The 20124-nt window shown below is 49.2% G+C and overlaps 1 protein-coding gene across 2 annotated transcripts in view; it reads right to left on the minus strand.

The window, feature by feature from the left end:
• LOC135895998 (polyunsaturated fatty acid 5-lipoxygenase-like) overlaps positions 1-20124 on the minus strand; it is a 443319-nt gene that overhangs the window by 75174 nt on the left and 348021 nt on the right. Inside the window, exon 1 of one of the 2 annotated variants that reach the window (XM_070535009.1) lies at positions 7559-8677. The exons of the other annotated variant lie outside the window; for it this stretch is intronic. The gene's annotated coding sequence lies outside the window, so the exon portion shown is untranslated. Of the gene's footprint in view, positions 1-7558; positions 8678-20124 lie in introns of those variants that run through there. 2 annotated transcript variants of the gene reach the window in all.

Below are 20124 nucleotides of genomic sequence, written 5' to 3' on the forward strand. Positions count from 1 at the left end.
GAAGGTGAGAAAGGCATGGCTCTACAAACCCATCTGAGCGCATGCATAAATTTCACACATTCTCATGCATAAATTTAAGCTTCATGAAGATAACTGCGAAACCTGCTAAAGCGGTGACTACCTATATTTACTGTTGTGGCATAAAGCAATCGTCCATGTGGTGCAATAAATAAAAAAGGAGAAAAAATAACGCCATCGCAATACAATATCTGTATTCAGAGCGGCGAAATAATGCAATCGCAAATACTGCTAACTGTCAGGCCGTATTCAGAGCGTTTTCTTGCATATATCTCTTTTATCTCGCGAGAACAAGCGTTGTTCTTGTAGCAGCAAAAAAAAAAGAAAGAAGAATCAGAAAAGACTTTGCAAAACGAAATCAAACAAAGAAAAGCAACCACCCTTTTCATTTTTTTTTTTTGCTAAGCAAACTAAAATCAGTTTTCCCAAATTGGCCCCCGAGCGTTGCACAGAATGCCTCGGACAAGCGCAAATGTTGCAGGTGCCAACTGACGTCTATCATTGAAAGCCCAGGCAACGGCTCGGGCTCAGGCTCGACCCAGGGTCACCAGAAATCGCTTTACCCGGCCAGGGCTTTTGCGCCAGCTCGGGCCCGTGCAATGCTCTAATCTGGACTACCGCAGTGAGTTGTAACCTACCACCTAATTTCCATGACTGTCACCAGGCTGGCTTTTTCGAACAGTACAATCACAGATACTGCGTTACTTTCAGTCTAGTTGACGGCCTTTCTAACACGAGATGGAAAAATCATACGCTTTAAGCTTTCGCAACATCATGGCGACGCAAAGAGAGGCGAGTTGGCAGCGAATGCACACTGGGTGGCGCGGCCAGCTGTCGGCGAAGACGAGCCTAAACGCCGGTGGGCCGGCAAGAGTTCGCCGAGACCTTGAAGGAATTACGCGGTACGTTCACCGCGATCGCTGTGTCAAGGTAAACGCCAGCTCGCGGGCTTTCCCAGGTCGGACAACAATTGGTAGGGCGGCCGTTGAGTCGCTCGCTGCGAACGAAGGAACCACGACGCTGCCCCGGCTGGCACGCTGTACTCCACAGGGGCATCCGCGAGAAGGTCACTCACGCCGGACCGGAGCGAACCATGCGCGCGTTCCTCTCTCGCGTATTCCCGAGAGTTCGGGACATAACCACATCCGCATAATATGGCAACAGAACTTGTTTGTAGGTTTCGACCGACACCACAAATGCTGACGCATTAGCCTTCGGCACGAGGACTTCGGGGCAACGAGGCTAGCAAGGGCCGTAATGATCCCCTTTCGTCGACGCGCAAACAGCACACCACTTGAAAAAAGTACGAAGAACAACTGCTGCAACAAACAAAGGCAAAATACAGCAGAAATGAAATAGACATGGAAGGACTAGCGGCTGAGGTCTCATCCTGAATGCGAACCCTGCAGTAATAAATTAGTAGAAAATGCAGCCAAGAAGAAGGACGCCATGCTTTTTCCAGCGATTTTGCTCGGAGAACGTCGCTCGTGCCGTGTCTGTGCCCTGCCCAAGCGGTCGGTCTCAAGTGCCGGTGACTAATAAACGCATTTACAGAAGCCAAAGATAAGCCGTCGTTCCTGAGAAAAACGGCGATCTTACGCAATGACGAGTGATCTTTATCTTCATGTCTTGAGCGTTGTGTACCCTCTTGTGCTGCTTCCTACAGCGGCAGTGGTTGAAATCAGTTGCAGAGCTTATAGTTATAGTTTCTACAACGCGTCACAGTCATAAATCAAGCTGGAATGCGTGTGATGGATCCTTGAGTTGCTACTACGTCCACATAACCACGAAAGTTTAGGCCTTCAATAACCGCCAAACAGTTATGTTCAGCCGTTAGTTAAACGTACGGGTTACCCCCACAAAAATAAATGTGACCTTTGTGGGCAAAGGTATCGACCTTCGTCACAAAGGAAAGCATATTGAGTGCCACGATTTTTCAATCGTGCGAAGAGAGAGTGCGCAAGTTATTTTCTGACATCCTGGAGCTACGTCTGTGTTCGAGCTAGAAAGGAAAGGAGAAGCGTCTACTGGTAGAAGCCGCTTTCTGTGGCTCATTGCTGCGCGAATTGCCTTTCTGCATGACCAAGTTCCCAATTATATTGCTTCCGTAGTATATGCTATATAATTCTCTTATCCTTGATATCTACGCAGGGTATGAATTATAATACAACAATGTAGAAATCATAAATGGTCAAGCCAACTTATGTACCTTCTGTGGCCCCACTTATGCTCTTGCTATCTCTAAATGACAAAGCTGAATGAACCTTCTTTCCAGTATCTGTGAAGGAACTACCTGTCTTATACTACGCACTTGCCACTATCAGATGGCTGCTGCGAAGAACAAGAAGCTGCAACGACGTTTGCGCTTTCAAAGTGGGACGGGGACATCTGTCTTTACTGCATGCACTTTTATCACGCGCGTTTGGCGCCTACCTCTCCTACCTAAGGATGCAAGAAAAAAGGAAATATTAGTATTTTATGTGATGGTAGTGTACGATAGGCTGCTATAAGCTTTATCATAAGATCGGAAGGTCACGCAGTGTCATTATAAATGTTTATCACTTCAGAAAAAACTGCCAAGGCTACCCAGAATGTAATTTTCATTGCCTATATCCTGTGAACGAGAAAGGCGGCACGACAACATCCTGAACCTCGGGTAAATAGAAAGAAGCTTGAAAGGGGAACAGAAGTTTGGGGAAAGAAGAGCGGTATCCCCAGTCTCTCAGGTTTGAGATACGGAAGGTCTTGCGCGAAATGCATTAAGGAAAATTCTGTCACTACATCGAGTTGTTACCACGCTCTCATAACACGACCACACGCTCGTGTTTACCCAGTTTAACCAGTACGGAAGCTAAGAGAACACTCGACATGCTAAGGCGTAAGTAAGGGAGCACTATCGAGTGTCCTTTCAGCTTCCGTACTCGAAATACTCGAAACTTTCTAATAAGAAATCTAATAGTGTCCTATTCGATACAGCCTTCAAATTGAATAGTCAGTATTCGCAAATGCGAATACATTTCGAATACATTTCGAATGTTTGAAAACGTCAACTGTGCCCAAAGAAATATAAAATTGGAGCACAAATACGGTAAATTCTAACCCCCGCGGGCACAATACAGGCACAAAACGTGAGAACGTTGTGGAGGACGCTACATCGTTGAGGTAGCCATACTTTAAAGTATGGCGATCATTCGAACTCTCTGAAGAGCCGTGTGCATGCGAAGAAACTGCTTGTTTGCTCCTTGTGTTCCATTTGTGCTTTAATAAACAACGCCTCATACTATTCGATGAAGTGGCACAAACATTTCGATTTAGAAATACTAGAATGCAAACATCGTTTTATCGTAATGTTTATAAAGGCTGTTCATTATTCGAAAACTATTCAATATTCGCTTCACTTCTGGCACTTTTCGATTCGTATTCGATTCGGTCTCAAGAATCGCTATTCGCACACCCCTAGATAGTGACTTCGCCGCCACTTGCACCACGGGCAGTTCCACCGGTACTTCCGACAACAGAAACAAAGATTGTTATTTTATTCGGACATCACAAAGAAATGTCGGATAACCTCTAGGATAGGAGCTTGACTAGTTCTGTTGACCCTATGAAAAAGTGTGTATTTACACAAAGTACATAGATAGTGTTCATGGTATGTCCCTGACTTCATTGCCAAGATAACGCAGTAGCGATAGAAGCAAAATAAAATCATTAGTGGAATAACTAATTACCCCCTACAAATAAATATGACATAAATAAGGATAAATCATCACCAACTGCACGACAGTAAATGCACAGCATAGCCAAACATATACTATACGGGGTATCCCAACTATCATGCACCAAGATTTATAGATATAAAATTGCCACTATCTGAACGGAACCAAGGTAATGTTGTTTGCCGTCGCTTGGAGATACTCAAATAATCTTTTGCGGATTGCCTAATTGCATAATTACTCTAATTATTTATTCAATTTATCAAATATTATAATTAGGTGAAATGTGTCAAGAAGAAAATTGTAGAGTAACACGAAAGACTCCCGATACAGCTTTTTGTTACTCAATACGTGCTGCATAAAAGTGTTTATCCGAGCACGAAACAAGCCCGCGAATTCACGCAAAGTGCCTCGAGCTGCCAGTCGCGCAGCCACCTTAGCGGGTATGACTGCCTACTCTTCAAGAAGGAGACAGAAACATAGAAAGGGAAGATAGGAAGAAGGCGAGGAAAGAGAAAAGAAAGAGCAGTACGACAAATATCAAAGAATAAAGAAGGACACACAAAGTACAGGTCACACACAGTATATAGGGCCTGTCACTGCGGGTCATGCTGCTAGTGAATGTTAAAATAGAAGGAACAGTGTCTAAGATCACGTCATTTGAAAACGGAAATAAACTGAAAACACGAAGCTAAGTTAGTTACTTCTAGAAAAGTAAGAAGAGCGTAGTGAGTATGATCACCACGTAGACTGCAATAACGCATCGATAATTACCAAAGAACCCGGCTAGTTGGCTTCTTCTAGAATCGCTCTTGATTCACACAACGGCTCACAACCTTAGCAGGACGGAAGGAAACGTGCCTTTGCTTTATTCTTGCTCCCGGAGGGAAATTTCGCCTCATAAATAAACATGTGAACAAGGAAACTGTAGGCCTTCATAAACGCCATTTTTTGCATCTTCTTGACATGATCGGTGACTGAATTTTATTCTTTCTAATATGCATTATTCGCCTTCCACTCCTTCAATGAATTTCAAGTCGTACATAAAAAGAGCCTTAGTCGGAATATATCGTCTAAAATCGGGCGTTGAAGGATGATAGTTTATAAGCGTTGAAAACACTTCGTGCGATTGTTTTCTGCTCGGTGTATAAATATTGTTGGTTTGCGACTAAGGCACGTGTTTCCCACCGGAACGCTTTGCCGGGCTATTTGGCGAGGCGTGTGAAGTGGGCGTGAAGCAATGATGTTGCGTGTGCGTGATGCGCCAGAAGAGAACGACGATGTTCCTGAATGGCGAGGTTGGGGAGAAATGAAAGAAAAGGGAGAGGCAGGCGCGAGGTGAAGACACTGAGAAGAGGGAAGGAAGCATCTCCCTCCCAACGAAAAACTAACCAACCAACTAATGCCCCGTACTTTGTATGAGCCACGGATATATAAAGGCCAACCAAGCAACCAACCGAAGTCAGCGCTGTACAGAGTCGGGCGACCAAGCACGAGTTTACAGCTTCCCTCTCGATATCCACGAGTTGGCGTTAAAGGTTTCACGTGGCCGGTCAAGTTCTGCCTCGCATCCTCACGACTGGCCGCACACGCCAGTGCTGAAGCCTTCGACGCGCGTGGGACTGGCTCTATCCTTGCTCAAATCGCTGGGTTCGCCTACGGGCGAGTGTACGTCGACACATACTGTCGGACTGTTTCAACGGAGCCTTTATTACGCGACACTCTTATCTCCCTATCGATGCTTTGCGTTGGTAGCTTTCTCTCTCGCATGTGTGTGTTATGTGCACGAAACGACGTTTGAAACTAGCAAAAAGCCTCGTCAGGTTAATGGCAATGTTGTCGTCCCTTGGCTGAAAATATATGGCTTTGAACAAACCTGTTAAATGGAGGCATGATGGAAATAGTGCAAAACATGCAAAGAAACTAAAAGCAGGTGTCAGAAAATAGCGCTACACAAACGTGTTCATTTAGGCAGAAAATACATTCATACTAGCGACACGAGCAGTAAGTCACTTTGGATTTAGTATCGGAATTGAAGGTAAATGGTGTTTTGATAATGCAGACTTGAAGACGGTCAAGAGTGCCTCAGTTTTCCGTCTGTAACATTGTATCAAGATGAATACAAATTCAGAAGGAATTAATCAAAGAGAATATGAATATAATGTGGTCAGGAAAGCGTCAATTTACCGTTTGCAATTCTGCATCGAAATGAATATAAATTTCAGACCCCCTCTCATGTCTAAACCTTCCCGCATGAAACTGAACCCAACGAAAAGTCCAGTGGACATGTTTCCGTTTTCTTGAATTATTGCGTGTGGTGTAATGTTTTTATTAAGGTATCAAATTTGTTCACCATTGTTTTCGCTCGCTTTTATTTTTCTACTTTTCTGGAACTGGTGGTCTGCATCTGCACTGTGACGAGAATCAGTTTCTGAAATGGTGACTGTTGTTGAAAGTAGCGCTGCCATACCCGTGTTCCATGTTCCTTCTCGACTTCTTGTTCGTTCTCGCGCTAAATTAACTCTTCCCGAGTTTATCGAGCACGTTTATTAAAAACCACTGTTGTTTTGACGCATGGAAACGATGACCGCCGATCGGTCCGTTTTTATTCGCTGCCCTCACCTGCCGCTGTGTCAGATATCAGCCGTAAACATTCGCTTCCTTAAGGGACGTATCACGCGAGCGTAGCTGCCCCACGCTTTCGGTGTGCTGCTTGCGCAGTTCGAGGGAAGCGAAAAGAGGAAGTGGAGGGAGTGTGTACGCTCTCAGGATGCATGGTCCCACCCAAGGCGTCTTCCTCGACATCGGCGCGCGACGGGGGCCCGCTCATTCGTTATCGTGCGGAAGCAACGGCTGTAGCCGCTTCCTCGCTGGATACTCGGCGAAGACGCGACAAACGGCACGGTAGAACTCAACACAACGAATGCTCTTTCAAGTTCCATAGTTCCGACATGGAAGGTTATTGAGATTTCTTTATTAAACAGTTTTTACCACCTTCTTTTTCGTTGCATGTCCAAGCAGAGTAGTCAATACCTCTGGCAGGAGTCAACATCTTATTGTGCACATTTATTTTAAAATTTGACCAAGAGAAATTTCCCTGGAGACCCTGCAAATTTTCCTCGATTGTCCTTTGCCGGTGCTACTACGCAAAGACATAGCGAGAAGGGTGGTGGGAGCTGAAACTAAATGTCGTGCGTCGCAGCGCAGTAGACATTTCGAATGTCTAACTTATTGGAAATACGTTGCAGACATTCCCGGTGTTACCAGGCCAAACATAAGCGCAAAGCCTGCCCGGTCTCCCACAAACCTGTATCTTTTATAAAGAACTGTCATAGAAGAAAGGAAAAGAACTTTGACCGCAAACCCATGCATGGTTACTACATAAAGCCCCTCAGGTTAATGTCAGTCAAGTTTAGAAACTCGTGGAGTCCAGAATCCGTGTGAGTTAGAAGTAAGTCCGAGAGGATCACGTTTGCTCGCAGTGTCAACGCTTCACCTGCAATGTAACTCGCCTCAAAATACGAACACAGATTGTACGAGTATACTATACGTTGGAATTCGTTCATTGTGATGTTTGGCAAAATGAATTTCGGAGTTTTAGACAATGGGACAAACTGCTAGAAACCGGGATCTCCCCCTGCACTTCATCAGAGCTAGAATGTAACTCGCGCACGCAGTATGCGTGCTTCACTGAGCTGCACTACCTGCTCTACAGAGGCACAACGTATGTGTGTAGTACTGCGGCTCAGCGCATTCAGAGGGAAGTATAAATTCTTCTTTTAAGATAGGTATGCTAAATGAGAGCGTAACTGATTGTAAAAACTCACCCTTTCAGATTCCTCTTATCTTTCTATGTTCCCCACGAGGCAGCTTGACCAGGTTCGCAGCCAGAACGTCACCAGCGACACGTCGCACGCGAGGCCACCGAATTGTAACAAATGTCCTCTTCAAAGCAGATTGAGGTTCAATCGAATTCCGTTACGGAGTACCGTTCATCGAGCAGACGATTGAGGTACCGCAGACCATTGCGGGTGTGATCTGCATCATGCAATTTCCGCGGTGTCTCGGCGGGTCTTTACGGTGGCGGTCTTGTAGAGCCTGCGAGACGTGATGATTGAATGAGACAGCTGAGAACAGCCCCTTCCGCTGACGTTGACACAGACGAATGCAAGCGTGCACAGAGTTGACTGGTTGGGCCGACGGGGTTCGGGAAAACCACAGCGGGGCAGCCGTTGACGACGTCGCTCGCGTGTCGTCTGCTAGCCGCGTGTCCGGTCTAAGAAACGACGCAGCAGCAGCAGAGGGCGATGTCTTTCCTTTGGAGAGATGGCTGCGCCGGTGGGAGAGAACGTCCGGATCCGGTTTTCTGCAGTGTCTTCCCTTTCGCTTTCGGAGGGTTCACCGCCTCTTGCAGTCTTCGGTGTTCTCGCACAACTCGCTCTCTAGCCCTCCTTTCTTTCGTTAATTTCTCCGCCCCTCTGCTTCTGCCACGGGCTAGGAACACTCTCAAGTAGGTCGCACCCGTCGGCGTTCTCACAACAGCGTGCTGCACTTCGTTGCTACTTGTATCGGTTTTCATCGGTATTCTCTGTCTCAAACGCCTGCCTCCTTCGCGGTTGCTCCATTCCGGGTAACATGCGCACACAACACAGCATGGTAATATCGACAGGTGTGGCTCACTTAGCGGCCTTCTTTGGGTGTGAAACGGGACGCTTAAACAGGAAGCCGTGCAGTACCGCGTACAGCCTCGGTCAAGGCTGGAAACCACGCCACTTGCGTGCTTGTTTCCAACGTGTGCGCTCATGGTGCCAGGGAAACACGGTGGTTGCGCCACTTAGCTGTATCGTGGGCATGATATCCATCGTGTTACTAGCGACGATGTTACGTTCGCACAAAGCTTACCCTGAAACGTCTGTGCCTCCAGTAGCAACTGGAAAACAAAAGTAATCTAACACGACGTTACCATGACCGTATCGTTACGATGTGTCAAATGTTGTGCAATTTGTAGACGCGCCAACAGTTCTGCGCATAAAGCCAGTCAACCCATCCGTCCGGCCGCTTCCTTGACCAACGTAATTGAAGGTCAGCACGTGCCCAATATAGCTGGAGTCACGCACGCTTGCGAGGGAAGAGCACGCAACAACTCTTCTCACCGGAATGTGGCTCAGCTGGCGCGCTTCCAAAAAATAAACTGGCCAAGTACAGTGGAAAACAGAGTTTGTAGACTGCGTGTCTGAAATGGCATGCACACATAGCCGAGTTACAACTTCACTTAGATGGGCTCGACCAGAAACCGGATATTATCGCGTTACAAGAGACACACGGCAGACCCAGACTCCCGGGTTACATCACGTACACGGATCCGACGGAAGGCGGGACGGCGTTACTGGTGCGCACCAACATAGCAGCCACCCAGCACCTCACCGCGCAAAAGGGCTGCGAACACACGCTGGTCGAGGTTCACACAAGGACTATTGGCAGTGCCGGAAACCTGTTTGTGATGAGCGCATACTGCAGGCCGTCACAAAGGCAGTACGACTTTGAAACAACAGTGAGCCAGGCGAAGAGGTTGGCGGGGAACAGGCCGCTCCTGGTCCTAGGCGACTTCAACGCCCCTCACACTACATGGGGTTACAAATACCAATCTAAACGAGGCAAGGCTCTAGCAAAGGCAATGGAGGACCAAGAAATGGCGCTCCTCAATGAACCGGGCGTCGCCACCCGAAAGGGAAACAGCGTCAACAGGGACACCACTCCGGACCTGTCGTGGATGGCGGGCTCCCTAGAAGTGGCCTGGCGGAACGAAGACGTAGACCTGGGCTCCGACCACAGTATCATAAGTGTAACGATCAAGGGACCAAGGTACCGGGCAGCCCTCGGCAAAGCCCGGATCACCGACTGGGATCGAATGCGCAAGCACACGGACGAAGAAAACGAGACCTCCGGAGAAAACGCGGAGGAGGGCAGACATCAAACGTACGCAGAATGGGCGCGAGAACAAAAGATCGCGCTCGACAGATTTACTCAAGAAGTTGTGACAACGATGCAGACGTCCTTCGTCGACGCCAAACTAGCACACATGTGGGAGGCGCGGCACTCGCTCACGCGAAGATGGAAGCGTCAACGACGAAACAAGAAGCTCGTCAAACGCATCGCGCTCCTCAACAAACAGATCGCTGAATACGCAACCAAGCTGTGCCGAGAGAACTGGATGAGAACGTGCGACGGGCTGCAGGGAAAGCTGTCGGCGCGCAAGACCTGGTGCCTGCTCAGACACCTGATCGACCCGTTGAGCAGCAAGACCGCAACCAACCGCAACCTCACCAAAGTTCTGAACGCTTACGATGGCAACGGCCAAAGGCTCATTGAAGACCTCAAGGCGATCTACCTCAAGACGGAGAGAGGGCGATTTCCGATACCGGAGGAGTACGGGGGACCGGAAAATCCGGCATTGGATGAACCGTTCACCATCACGGAGTTGTTAACAGCCATAGACGAGAGTAATAAGGCGAGCGCACCAGGAATGGACGCCATTACATACAAGCTGCTCAATAACATGAGTGATGCGGCGGCACGTGGGCTCCTGGGTCACATCAACAGAACCTGGGAAAGCTCGAAGTTGCCCGCAGAATGGAAAGAGGCCGAGGTACGGTTCATACCTAAACCCGGCAAACCTCTGACCATCGAGAACATGCGCCCCATCTCGCTCACGTCCTGTGTGGGCAAGGTCATGGAACGCATGGTTCTCAGAAGACTTCAAGCACACCTGGACGAGACAAATCAGATGCCGGCGACCATGTATGGATTCCGCCAGCACCTGAGCACCCAAGACGTCTTGATCCAATTACACGAATTGGTGATTAAAAAAGCAACGAGGCACGCGCCCCGGGGTATACTGGCTTTGGACCTCAAAGGGGCCTTTGACAACGTGTCCCACGCCAGCGTGCTCGAGAACCTGCGCAAGACGGGGTGTGGCCGCAAGACCTACGGTTATATCAAAGATTTCCTAACCAATAGATCAGCAACTATCCGGATAGGAAATGAACGGTCAGAGCCTGTGGAGCTCGGAGACAGGGGTACCCCACAGGGGTCTGTCCTGTCGCCTCTGCTTTTCAACCTAGCACTCCTGCCCCTGCCCGAACTACTCAATCAGATCGAGGGCGTGGACCACGCGTTCTATGCCGACGATATAACGGTGTGGACGAACCGCGCGGGTTCCGATGCCTGGGCGGAGGAAGCCCTGCAGAGAGCGGCAACGACCGTCCACGAGTATGCCAGGACCTGTGGCCTGAGCTGCGCTCCACAGAAATCGGAGCTGCTCATGGTACAGCCCGGAAGACCAAAGAAAGAGCCGCCGCCAAACATAATCATCACCATCGACGGCACAGAGATCAAACCAACGCAGCAGATCCGGATACTGGGCCTGCTGTTGCGCAGCGACGGCAAGGCGCACGCAGCCGTCAACAAAATCAAGACCACATCCGAGCAAGTCCTCAGCATGATCCGGAGAGTCACCAACCGGAACAGAGGAATCAAAGAAGAAGACGCACTGCGCCTGGTGCAGGCATTCGTCGTGTCACGCGTAACGTACTCCGCCCCGTACCTCCAGCTTGCGAAGGTGAACCGCGAAACGCTGAACACGACGATAAGGAAAGCAGTAAAACTCGCCATGGGCATCCCAGTCTACTCGTCAACGCAGAAGCTGCTGGAAATGGGTGCCCACAACACGGTGGAGGAGCTGGTGGAAGCACACCTATCCCACCAGAGGGTAAGGCTGAGCCGGACAGAGCACGGTCGGGCCGTCCTACGCAAGATAGGATGGCAAATTGAACAGCTACCGACAACGGAGCCGCTCCCCACAACGTGGAGAGACATTATTAAGACCAAGCCCCTCCCCCGGAACATGCAGCCGGGGAGGAACAACGAGAGACGCTCTGCGCGGGCCAAGGCACTGGCTCGACAGCTGGAAGAGGACCCCGAGGTCCTCTACGCGGACGCCTCACTTCCCAAGCACGGAACCAGAGCAACGGCGGTCGTCACCACCATCGATAAACTTGTCACAGGCGCGTCGATACGGACGACGAATACAGCCGAAGCAGAAGAAGTGGCCGTGGCCCTCGCACTCGCACAACCGGGAGTGAGGACCGTTGTCACAGACTCCCAGACCGCCTACGCAAGCTACCGCAAGGGGAACATCTCTTCCGTGGCACTAGCGATCCTCAACAAATGCAAATCACCGGGGCGGGCCGTTGAGCTCGTGTGGATCCCGGCTCACTCGCAAGTGGAAGGCAACGCACTCGCCGACCACTATGCCCGAGAACTATCGATCCGGGCCGAGGACGAGCCAGGGCTACCGCACCCCGTGACAAGCTACAAAGACATCACGCAAATGTACAGAAGCGGCAGATGTAGGCTTCCCCGTCCGCATCCGCAACTCAACCGAATTCAGCAAACGATCGTGCGACGCATGCAAGCGGGGTCGCTAGCGAATCCAGTGCTCTTGCATAAGATGTTCCCAACAGAGCATGACACTTCATGCCCTTTTTGCAGACGGTCAAAAGGCACTCTAGCACACATCCTTGCAGAGTGCACTAAGCTCAAGAACCCCCCACCATCCCTACCCCCCACCCTCCCCAGCCCCAACCCCCCCGAGCGATGGGAGACCTTGTTGTCCAGCCCCGACCTACCGACCCAGCTCGCGCTGGCGGCTAGGGGCCAGGAACTGCTGGACACATATGGGACTTGAGAATAAGGTTCCACCCCATCTGGTGCCAGCGCGCACCACCCGTCACTAAGGGCTCAGCACAAAAGTTGATTCTCTCTCTCATACTTTTTCACCTATAATTACGGTTAGTAACGCTGCAGGACAACAATGTGCAGCGTATATACAATTCCGCTTCACTAGAGAATTCTCACTCCGATATGATAGTTAACAGGCGCGGCAATATGCTGGGCAAGTAACGGGTTGCTTGAGATGGCGACATGATACGGCTACTGGTAGATTATACCAATACTTGTTGCTGAGCTAGTTGGTTCATCCTATTCCACAGAGTTAAGACGCAACCAAGCACGGAAAAAAGGTTTAGGACAGGAAAGAGCGTGGCTTGCAACTAGTTTATTCAAAGCAGACGGGGTTACATTTACAGGAAAAGGTGGCCATTAGCTCATGTACCTTTGCGCACAATAATCAAAATGTGCATCGTTATCCAAGTACACAGTGCGGAAACTGGCGTTCAGGACTGCGTAAAGCCACACACATATCGCTGACACAGGCGTCACATGTCACGTTGTTGAAATGAACCCCCATTAATTCCCGTGCCAAGGAATCTTTGCTTTTACCAAGAATGCGGATATGGAAAAGATCTGGCTCACACGTGTAAGAATAGCAGTGCATAGGTAAATGTGCATTAATCTTATTCTTGACAGACAGGTCATGTTCCCTTGCCCTATCCTTGATGCAACGGCCTGTCTGGCCCATATACACCCTCCCGCAATCAAGTAGAATTTCGTACACCACACCGACGGCGCAAGTCACACACGGCCATGTATCATTTTCACAATTATTGTGTGCAAACGCACGTGCGCACTTGGCCAGGCCTTCTCCTATGAATGTGAACCCGTCTGCTTTCAAATAAACCAGGTACAAGTGATGCTCCCTCCTGTCCCGAAGCTTTTTTCCACGCTTGGTTGCGTCTTAACTCTGCGCAAAAGGTAGATTATTTTTCAAGACTCTGTACTTGCCAATTCTTCGGCGACAGAATGTTGATTAGTAGCGGAGAAAATAAAAAAAGAATTTTTCCTTTTTGCCAAAATCAGCTCCTTCCTTACCTAGTTTGTGAAATACGCTGCCGTTCATGTTTTGTCCAGCCCAAAATTTTCTAACTTGGAAACCTGTCTTCCCATCCTTTTTGTCAGTTGCCGTCTTTCATGGCCCGAAAAGACAAAGATTTTGTACATCGCTCACGTACGAGGCCACGATCTCTAAATGTTTCTTTCGTTTTATGTGAAAGGTTTGTTACGTAATTTACCTAATGTGGCCCGAAGCACGCGCACCGTCTCTTAGCAATTCGTGCACAAGTTGATTTCTGCATGGACCCAGCCCGGAATTCAGCCCCTGTAGGAAATAGATGTGAGCGGCAAATTATTCCGCTCTGGAAAGGAGGCAGCTCGATGCAATAAATGATCGCGACGTGGCCAGCAAGTAGACTGAGGGGTATACTGTCGCTAGCACTCTAAGAAAGGAAAATTCCCGTGTGGCCGGATATCTGCCGAAACAGCTAAATATCTGTACGCATGCTTTCTTGCTTACCGCCGCCATCACAACGTGGTGGCGACGATCGTCGCCGGAAATCGCAGTCACGACCTCAGCTCCACAACGCCGTAGCCGTTGCGGCAGGTTTTCCCAGAAAATTGAAACTCCAGCGCGCAAAAAATCAACTATACCATGTCTGTTGGCGAATGTTGGGGATATCGCCGTGGTTCTGGCACGGAAACAGAGTTCCGAAAGCATGACATTTGGATGCCGTATGCGCAGTGATTACCCTTTACGCTATAAAGAAACAGCCCGTAAGAAATTCTTTGACTTGAATGTTTCACTGTTCGAAAGAACAAGATCTAGCCAATGGTGACATTGGACCCACTAGCGACGTCGGATGACCAGCGAACTACGATACTTATGCGAACAAAAAGATTTGGCATTGGACCCTTAGCTCCAACATATATTGAAAAGGTAAAAGGAGGAGCAATGAATGTTTATTGTGAGAAACAGCGAGAAAGTGTTTCTTCGCCCTAGGTTGGCGGCTCTCTTAGTCCAGAAAGCCGTTGGCTAATGCCGCAGCCCGGGCCCGGTCCACCAGACTTCGCTGATCTTTCAGGCTCTGTGCCTTTAACATTGCCTCCCACGTTTCTTCGATCGCGGTTCTGAGGCATCATCTTGACTATTTTTCTCGCGGTGTGGGCACACCAACACCAAGTGTAGGAGGGTGTCTGGTACATCACAATATCGGCATAGGTATGAGAGTTCGTTTTTAGTCTGCGGAGGACGTTGGCTTCTTTCTTGCTTAATTTTGGATGTGGTAGAGAATATTGTCTTCTTTCCAGTCAGTAATGTTGCAATATTACGGCGTAGTTGATGGGAATGTCCTCCACCCTCGTCGATTTCCGGAGACCATGTGTAGAAAGAAAAATAACTACGAAGTACCATGAAAATGGAATCAAAATAAAGCAAAATTATCTGCTTAACGTCACAAAAACCGCGCACCGGCAATGGGGGACGCCGTATATATGTTGAAGGATCCGAAATAATTTCACCGCCTGGCGTTTCTCGAGGTACACTAAAGCTAAGCGCAGGAGCATTCTGCCACCCCTGGAATGCGGCGGCCGTGGCTGTGAACAGATCCTCCAACCTCGTGTTCAGCAGCAGAGCGCCATAGCCGCTGCGCAATCACTGCGGGTAAGGAGACTAGATAGGTGCTTTCACACAGCAGGGCCCGCCTTACGCTAGAATGGTTCCCAAGAAAACGTTTGAGCGAATCCTGATGCTCGGAGAGAGAGATCGAGAAAGGAAAGGCAGGGAGATTAACCAGAGGTGAGTTTCCGGTTTGCTACCCTGCAGTGGGGTGTGGGATTCAGGGGTTGAAAAAAGGGCAAATAGAGTGAGAAAGAAAAGCATGAACATTTGACAGAAAAGGCGTTACAATCACAGGCGTTCACACAGGCCGGTCAATCTCATGAAGTGCGGTGGCAGACGCTGGTTGTCACACTGGTTCAGCACAGTGGAAAGTGATTGTCGCTACGCACTGTACTACGGGTACTGGCAAAGAACATGACGAATTGTTTCCGCGTTGCCGTAATCGCCAGATGCTGCGATTTTGGCCATCTCTGTGCGCAACGCGTAGGCATTGGTACGCACGACGCCCAACCACAGCCAACACAAAAGGGTCGTGTCTCTTCGGGGAAGTCTTGGTGGAAGCCGAAGGCTAAAGGTTGGGTCCAGGTTGTACAAACGGGCATGCATAAAATGTGGTTAATTCCATTCTTATGTAGTGCGTTGGCATGCGAGTAGGCGGGGCATGCTTGCAGCATCTGTCCTAGGCAGCGGGATCGATAGGCGGTTGTCTTCTGCATAAGCTTAAAGAGCAGCTTGATCGGCTCGTTCATTGCCGATGATACCATAGTGACTTCGTAGCCACTGAAAAATTATTTCATCTCCATTCACAGATCATGATGATTCACGAGATGAATCGGCAACACTCCCGCACATGCTATGGGAGTGCAAACACCAATACCAAGACCTTAATCCCGTGACCCTCTCGTCGAGATGGCACGCCGCCCTGCGCAGCTCCCACCTCGACGACCAACTCTGGGCGACCCAGCAGGCCTACGAAGCGGCGAAGAGGCAAGACCTCGACGTCCCATCGTGGGAGGCCTAGGCCCAGCCGACAAAACTGCTGGTGCTTATTAAAGTTCACTTTCTCTCTCTCCATTCACAGTCAGGTGGTGTATGGCCTCTGCGATTTCGAATGCCAACTGTTCATGCGGACCGCACCATAAGGCTCACAGTAAAGAAAATTTGCCATTTGTGTGCTGGCTCGCTATTATTAAAGTGTATTGTGACTTGAAGTGCTGCAAGTTTTGCTGCCGTCGACGGTGTCAAGTGGGACGTCTTCAACTTGATAGTGGTGGCTTTTGCTGGAATGACCACAACTACAGTACAGCTGTTCGGCAGGGCGCAGCCGTCGGAGTATAGGTGAATGCAATTCCAGTACTTCTCATATAATAGGAGCAAGGTAAGTTGTTTAGAGGCCGGCGATGACATATATGCTTTTTTTTTCCTGACGCCAGGTATCGTCAGGTTGACTTTGGGTGAATGAAGCACCAAGGAGGAATCGAAGGTCTCGCGGCGGGTGTGAAGCAAGATGTTATAGCGTCACGATGTGCCGATACTGTTCGGCAGAACGAGACACGTAGTCTCTCCGCAGCTAGAGTAGCTAGATGTTGGCAAGGAGACCGGTCAATGTCCTTTACGCGCGTTCTCAGTGCTTCAACTGAGATGAGGGTCTTTATGAAGTGGTGTCTGGCGCATGCAATATTTGCCGTTGTTGATGCACTTCGAGGAAGACCTTGACAAATCCACAGTGCCTGGACCTGGTCACGCTGTATAATATGTAGGCTTGTCGTACTTGGGTAAGCAATGCTGGCAAGCTGTCAGGCAAGAAGCCGAGAAAAAGTGCCCCTACAACAAAGTAAAAAAGTACCCGGCAAAAAGTACCCTACGAGAAGAAAGGGGTTTAACTGAGGGGCCCGATTTTTATTAGTCTCATTTTTATTAGTCATATCATAAGTTGCCAACAAAGACTGACATCGGGCCGCTTGGTTAACCCCTTTTCTTCTCGTTCATTACATAACGAGGGTCTCGAATCCGGCAACATTGATGCCTTCAGGTAGCATGCGTTGGTTTATTGACCGGTTGCCTTCACCCAAAAAGACCACGTTCTCGGGACGCCTGCGGCAGAAAGCCTGTTCCACATCCGCCGCCAAGGTGTTGTGTCGCTGGCTAACACTGCCGGCGTTCTACTAGGAAACATAAATACCCAAGAAAGTGGATGGGGAAACGGCGCCGCGGTAGCTCAATTGGTAAAACATCGCACGCGTAATGCGAAGGTTGTCGGATCGTTCCCCACGTACGGCAAATTGCTTTTTCATCCTATTTCGGTTCGATTAATTTATCGTTTCCTTGTTTAATTTATTAAGAACAAGTAATTTCCCCTATGTTGTCGTTGGTGTCAGTGTGTTTGGCCTCTTGTGATATGACTAATAAAAATCGGGCCCTCGGTTAATGCCTTTCTTCTCGTGTGTCCATATAAGCATTCGACCTCCGAGGCCTAACTCTTCGAGAGCGGCGAAGGTGGCTTCGTGTGTAAAGTCGTCGTACGCCCCTTGACGTCGAAGAATAAAGAAGAGCAGAGACGTTTACATCCTTTTTAGGGCTGAATGTAGGTAACCAGTTCGACGCTGTTATCAATGATGAGGGGCCATGTCAGAATCCTGCCATGACATCTGGGTAGACGTTGTGGTATACCCATTACCACTCCAGGCGTCCGAAGATCATCCCCTCTATCACTTTGCCCACACAGCTCGCTTGATGCTGGAAATATCGTTGACCAAGGCGTCTTGCCAATGGCAAAGAGTACCAGGAATGAACGCTTTACGAATTCGGTGTCAGGAGCGCAGCGCTGGCGAGGGAACCCTGTTTGTGTTGCGAGATACTTATTTGTGCACTCAAACGGAAACGTAAAATAGCAGCTCTACAGCGAACGGAATAACCGCCCCACAAGGTTATCGCCTACTCCATACGTGTCCCTTGAGCGAATAATTTTGCCTCTTTGCCGGTCCCGAGACACGGCGAGTATGCAAGGGCCGGCGCAATGTAGCAAGTCCTTTCACTCGGTGCTGTGGTCAACCGCCGCTCACGACCGGACGATTCTGGTGATAAGGTAGGCGGAGCGACATTCGGACCAATGACCAAAAAAATAACAAGGAATTGGAATGTGATAGTCCCATTATTCCGGTCTATATAATACATTCTGTGATCTGCTGAACGCCGTATTCGCTTGACCCGAAAGAGCTAAGAAACAATTACGCAACGCTTGCAACGGTCGTAAATACGCTGTTTGCTTTCCCCTTCTGTACTTGAAAACACGGAAGCTTACGCCGGTTGCGCAACGAATCGTGCGTAATCTCGCAGGGCCGGACCACCCATAGAAACACCGCCGCAAGCGAAAGCAGCGCAGCCGCAGGGACCTTACGGAGACCGCACACAGTAACATATAAGCTTGCCTATAGCCGCCGACGTGAAGCGTCTTTATTTCTTTTATTACTTATGCTACCAAACACGTCCAGGCAAGGTGGCCGTTTAGGTGTCTGCTGCTTTCTTATTTTTTCACATGCCGCTTCCTTGTTTGTTACCTTCCTCTCTGGCGCTGAGGATGGAACACCTCACACATGTTGTGCGAGGTGTTGCACACGCATCGGTGTAGCGGGCGTTCTGGTACTCTTACAGCTCAAAGTCCTCCTAGATCAACTAAACATTCGAAGCAAATACTCCATAGTGGCAGTAGACGTATAGGGAGCCTTTGATAACGTTAGCCACGACGCGATCCTCAACAACCTCAAAGGCACGGGCTGCGGCACCAGGACCTACGCGCACGTCGGAAACGTTCTGATGGACGGCGTTCACAAGAAGAAATGAAAATAACCTCAGCTGATGGTATCAGATTTACACAGTCTGGCGTCTCTCGCAACTTAGAGCATCGTTTTCTCCGAGACGTGCTCGAAAGCGTACTGGCGCTCCTGCACCAGTGATAGCTCAGATTATTTGGTTTGTGCACAGAGAAGCGAAAGAGAGCTAGCTGGCACCTGCCACCAGGAAGGCCCCAACACCTTCTGGCTCTATAGTTCATGTATATGCTACCAAAACTCCCTTTGGGAGCCATATGCAGTAACTCTAGCTGGCTCTAGACGTAAAAGGTTGTCATATATAAGAGGCATGCGGCGAAAAAAGAAAGGAAGAGAACGATGTGTACGGATCCGTCTGAACGGCCAGGCCAGGAGCCTTCCTCCTGGTCGGCTTCTGTTCCTAACTCTGATTTGCCAGTGGAGCATTTCTTACGCAGTGGGACGAGCAGCGTACCTGTGGCTTTGGTTCCGAGTGATGGCGGGGCAGTTTGGCCGAGGGGGCATTCTTTGCTGCTCGTCAGACCAGGCTTGTGTTCAAGATTTACTGAAGTGCGATGTTTTTGCGACACATCCGGTGAGCAGTATCATTCCTCATCACCTTTCATGTACCAAAGGCCTAGTCCGCGGTGTCGACATAAATCTATGTCCAGCCGGAATTTCGGAAATGTTTTCAGCGGCAGGCGGGATTTCTCTGCATCGTTGCAGCCGTGTCGTTGATAATAAGCGCACGCCCACTGCAACAGTCATAGCTACTTTTGCTGGAATGAACCACCCATCGGAAATCAAGGCATGGCCACTGATATACCGAGTTGAGCCTCTATCACCTCGTGTCCTTTAGTGTCTAAAGTGCTGGCGGTTTGGGCACACCATAAAAGGCTGCAGGTCTAACCCACGATGCCAAATTTGTGTAGAAGGCCATCATTCAAATGACTGTCCTTCCCGAAATGAGTCATGCTGCCTTTGGAGTGGTCCCCACCCCTCAGATAAAGCTAATTGCTCTGCAAGGTCAAAAGCAGTACAAATCCTCGAAATAATTGACAGACATCGATGCTCTCGTCATGAGGCCATTGGAGAAATTCACAGCAGGACTCAAGGGTATGTTGGTATAATGGCCCGTCAAACATTGTCTATGGAGAACTCAATCTCTGAGGCTGTG

This window comes from Dermacentor albipictus, chromosome 3 (assembly GCF_038994185.2).
Source record: "Dermacentor albipictus isolate Rhodes 1998 colony chromosome 3, USDA_Dalb.pri_finalv2, whole genome shotgun sequence".
Lineage (NCBI taxonomy): Eukaryota > Metazoa > Arthropoda > Arachnida > Ixodida > Ixodidae > Dermacentor > Dermacentor albipictus.